This window comes from Tasmannia lanceolata, unplaced genomic scaffold (assembly GCF_043159265.1).
Source record: "Tasmannia lanceolata isolate RefF3 unplaced genomic scaffold, GAP_Taslan_0.1 ptg000303l, whole genome shotgun sequence".
Classification (NCBI taxonomy): domain Eukaryota; kingdom Viridiplantae; phylum Streptophyta; class Magnoliopsida; order Canellales; family Winteraceae; genus Tasmannia; species Tasmannia lanceolata.
Genome location: NW_027518978.1, coordinates 62,501 through 67,500, shown reverse-complemented (window position 1 = coordinate 67,500; position 5,000 = coordinate 62,501).

Here is a 5,000-nt window from a genome sequence, read left to right as displayed (position 1 = left end):
AAAACGCCCAAAACCAGCACATTCCAGTGCCTATCCGGGCAAAAACGCCCTAAGCCTGCGCATTCCAGCGCCCCGCAGCATGCCACCCTCCTATAGGGTTTGCGCAACCAACCCGCCTAACCACCAGTGGCAACCAAAGGTGCTGTTAGCGACGACTTCTGAAGACGCAACGAGACGCGACGGGTTTGCGCCCAGACGCGACGAGGCGATGCGGGATCTGCGCCCAACCGTGCCTACACCCGCCGACTTGATGCGGGAGCTGCTGGCCCAAGCATGCCTAGCGTGCAAGGCCTGCGTGCAAGGCTAGTGTGCAAGGCTCGTGGGCAAGGCTAGTGCGCAAGGCTAGTGCCCAAGGTCTGTGTGCAAGGCTAGTGCCCAAGGCTAGTGAGCATGGCCTGTGTGCAAGGCTAGTGTGCAAGGCTTGTATGCAAGGCTAGTGTGCAAGGCTGGTGTGCAAGGCTTGTGGGCAAGGCTGGTGCGCAAGGCTAGTTCCCAAGGGTTGTGTGCAAGGCTAGTGCCCAAGGCAAGTGCGCAAGGCTCGTGCCCAAAGCTAGTGCGCAAGGCTTGTGTGCAAGGCTACTGCGATGGGCCAGTGCCCAAGGCTTGTGAGCAAGGCTTGTATGCATGGCTTGTGTGCAAGGCTAGCGTCCAAGGCTTGTGCGCATGGCTTGTGCGCAAGGCTTGTGTCCAAGGCTTTTGTGCAAGGCTCGTGCGCAAGGCTAGTGTGCAAGGCTTGTGCGCATTGGCAGGTAGCCCACCAGCATGCACGATCCAAATGCCACTCACGCGACAACACGGTGCCAAGCCGGGCATGGTGTGCACTCAAAACCAATCAACGGACAGAGGTCATGCGTCATGGGGGGGATCTAGCAAGGCCATGGGGAAGGTCATGGAGGACCTTGGAAGCAAGCGCAAGACGAGAGCGAATCGAACAAGGGGCCAGGACGGGGCCTTGTGCCCATGGTCTTCGCAAGACAGCGTCCAAGGCACCCGAAAGCCCAAGGGAACCCAAACCCGGCCGACACTTGCAATCGCACATGCTCTCTGCAACACACCATCAATGCCGCCCAACGGGGCCAGCACGAGCAGTCCTCCGCGGTCCCCTGGCCCTGCGCACGTTTGTCTTCGAAACCGAGCATCAATGCCACAGAAAGTGCCGGGGCGCCAGCTGGAGCCATCATCCGCGTTGCCATGGCTCGCTTGGCCTTGGCTTGCCAGGCCCCGACACGAGCAATCGCGCATTTTCTTTGCAACCGACCATCAATGCCGCCCAACGGGGCCAGCACGAGCAGTCATCCGCGGTCCCCTGGCCCTGCGCACGTTTGTCTTTGAAACCGAGCATCAATGCCACAGAAAGTGCCGGGGCGCCAGCTGGAGCCATCATCCGACGTGCCATGGCTCTGGTCCCATGGTCTTCGCAACCGAGCATTCGTGACACCCGCGGGGCCAGGACACCAACCCTTCCGACACGAGCATTCGCGCATGTTCTTTGGCCACACAACGGCGCCAGCACGAGCAAAATCATCCGCGGTGCGGTGGCCTTGCACGGCCTTTTGTCTTTGGAACCAACCATCAGTGCCACGGGAAGTGCCGGAGTCCCGGCATCCGCGGTGCCAAGTCATTGCGCCCTTGGTCTCTGCAGCGGGGCATGCCGGGCACTCCCAACCATTGCAAGCAAGCAAGCAAGCAAGAAAGAAAGTAAGTAAGTAAGTAAGTATTACATATAGGGGCGGGACATGCGGGGAGATCTGCGAAACGTGCATTACGGGGCACACGCGTACCTACCGGGGCATACCGACCCCTATTGGGGCACACGTGTGCATATCGGGGCATACCGGGCCTATCGGGGCACACGCGTACATACCGGGGCATACCGAGCCCTACTGGGGCACACGTGCGCATATCGGGGCGTACCAAGCCTATCGGGGCATACGCATGTATCCCAAGGCATACCGAGTCTATCCGGGCATACGCGTTCATACCGGGGCGTAACGGGCCTATCGGGGCATACTTGGGCATATCCGGGCAAAAAATGCCCAAAACTTGCGCAACCTTGGCAACCGTGGTCCATTCCTCTCTATATGCCTAGCCTTGCCAACCGTGGTCCATTCCTCACTATATGCCATGGCCTTGTGCCCATGGTCTTCCCAAGACAGCGTCCAAGGCCCCCGGAAGGCCAAGGGAGCCCAACCCAGCAATGCCCTGCTATGGCAAGCCAAGGCCAAGCATTCCGGTGCCTATCCGGGCAAAAATGCAATTCCTCTCTATATGCCTAGCCTTGGCAACCGTGGTCCATTCCCCACCATATGCCATGGCCTTGTGCCCATGGTCTTCCCAAGACAGTGTCCAAGGCGCCCGGAAGGCCAAGGGAGCCCAACCCAGCAATGCCCTGCTTTGGCAAGCCAAGGCCAAGCATTCCGGTGCCTAACCTTGGCAACCGTGGTCCTTTCCTCACCATATGCCATGGCCTTGTGCCCATGGTCTTCGCAAGACATCGTCCAAGGCGCCCAAAAGGCCAAGGGAGCCCAACCCAGCAATGCCTTGCTAGGACAAGCCAAGGCCAAGCATTCCGGTGCCTATCCGGGCAAAAACGCCCAAAGCATGCCCATTCCTTAGCCTATCCAGGCAAAAACGCCCAAAATCTGCACATTCTAGTGCCTATCCGGGCAAAAACGCCCTCCAGCATGCCACCCTCCTATAGGGTTTGCGCAACCAACCAGCCTAACCACCAGTGGCAACCAAAGGTGCTGTTAGCGACGACTTCTGAAGACGCAACGAGACGCGACGTGTTTGCGCCCAGACGCGACGAGACGATGCGGGATCTGCGCCCAAGAATGCCTAGACCCGTCGACTTGATGCGGGATCAGCTCGCCCAAGCATGCCTAGTGTGCAAGGCCTGTGTGCAAGGCTAGTGTCCAAGGCTAGTGTGCAAGGCTCATGTGGAACGCTAGTGCGCAAGGCTAGTGCCCAAGGCTTGTGTGCCAGGCCCGTGTGCAAGGCTAGTGTCCAGGGCTTGTGTGCATTGCTTGAGTGCAAGGCTTGTGTGCATTGCTCGAGTGCATGGCTTGTGTGCAAGGGTTGTGCGCAAGGCTAGTGTGCGGGGCTTGTGCGCATGGCTAATGTGCACGGCTTGTGTGCATGGCTACCGTGCAAGGCTAGTTTGCATGGCTAGGGTGCAAGGCTCGCATGCGAGGCTAGTGTGCAAGGCTGCGTGCAAGGGAAGCGTGCAGGGCGAGTGTGCGAGGCCACTGTGCACGGCGCCAGCACTAGCGAGCCATCATCCGCGTTGCCATGGCTCGCTTGGCCTTGGCTTGCCAGGCCCCGACACGAGCAATCGCGCATTTTCTTTGCAACCGACCATCAATGCCGCCCAACGGGGCCAGCACGAGCAGTCATCCGCGGTCCCCTGGCCCTGCGCACGTTTGTCTTTGAAACCGAGCATCAATGCCACAGAAAGTGCCGGGGCGCCAGCTGGAGCCATCATCCGACGTGCCATGGCTCGCTTGGCCTTGGCTTGCCGGGCCCCGACACGAGCAATCGCGCATTTTCTTTGCAACCGACCATCAATGCCGCCCAACGGGGCCAGCACGAGCAGTCATCCGCGGTCCCCTGGCACTGCGCACGTTTGTCTTTGAAACCGAGCATCAATGCCACAGAAAGTGCCGGGGCGCCAGCTGGAGCCATCATCCGACGTGCCATGGCTCTGGTCCCATGGTCTTCGCAACCGAGCATTCGTGACACCCGCGGGGCCAGGACACCAACCCTTCCGACACGAGCATTCGCGCATGTTCTTTGGCCACACAACGGCGCCAGCACGAGCAAAATCATCCGCGGTGCGGTGGCCTTGCACGGCCTTTTGTCTTTGGAACCAACCATCAGTGCCACGGGAAGTGCCGGAGTCCCGGCATCCGCGGTGCCAAGTCATTGCGCCCTTGGTCTCTGCAGCGGGGCATGCCGGGCACTCCCAACCATTGCAAGCAAGCAAGCAAGCAAGAAAGAAAGTAAGTAAGTAAGTAAGTATTACATATAGGGGCGGGACATGCGGGGAGATCTGCGAAACGTGCATTACGGGGCACACGCGTACCTACCGGGGCATACCGACCCCTATTGGGGCACACGTGTGCATATCGGGGCATACCGGGCCTATCGGGGCACACGCGTACATACCGGGGCATACCGAGCCCTACTGGGGCACACGTGCGCATATCGGGGCGTACCAAGCCTATCGGGGCATACGCATGTATCCCAAGGCATACCGAGTCTATCCGGGCATACGCGTTCATACCGGGGCGTAACGGGCCTATCGGGGCATACTTGGGCATATCCGGGCAAAAAATGCCCAAAACTTGCGCAACCTTGGCAACCGTGGTCCATTCCTCTCTATATGCCTAGCCTTGCCAACCGTGGTCCATTCCTCACTATATGCCATGGCCTTGTGCCCATGGTCTTCCCAAGACAGCGTCCAAGGCCCCCGGAAGGCCAAGGGAGCCCAACCCAGCAATGCCCTGCTATGGCAAGCCAAGGCCAAGCATTCCGGTGCCTATCCGGGCAAAAATGCGATTCCTCTCTATATGCCTAGCCTTGGCAACCGTGGTCCATTCCCCACCATATGCCATGGCCTTGTGCCCATGGTCTTCCCAAGACAGTGTCCAAGGCGCCCGGAAGGCCAAGGGAGCCCAACCCAGCAATGCCCTGCTTTGGCAAGCCAAGGCCAAGCATTCCGGTGCCTAACCTTGGCAACCGTGGTCCTTTCCTCACCATATGCCATGGCCTTGTGCCCATGGTCTTCGCAAGACATCGTCCAAGGCGCCCAAAAGGCCAAGGGAGCCCAACCCAGCAATGCCCTGCTAGGGCAAGCCAAGGCCAAGCATTCCGGTGCCTAACCTTGGCAACCGTGGTCCTTTCCTCACCATATGCCATGGCCTTGTGCCCATGGTCTTCGCAAGACATCGTCCAAGGCGCCCAAAAGGCCAAGGGAGCCCAACCCAGCAATGCCTTGC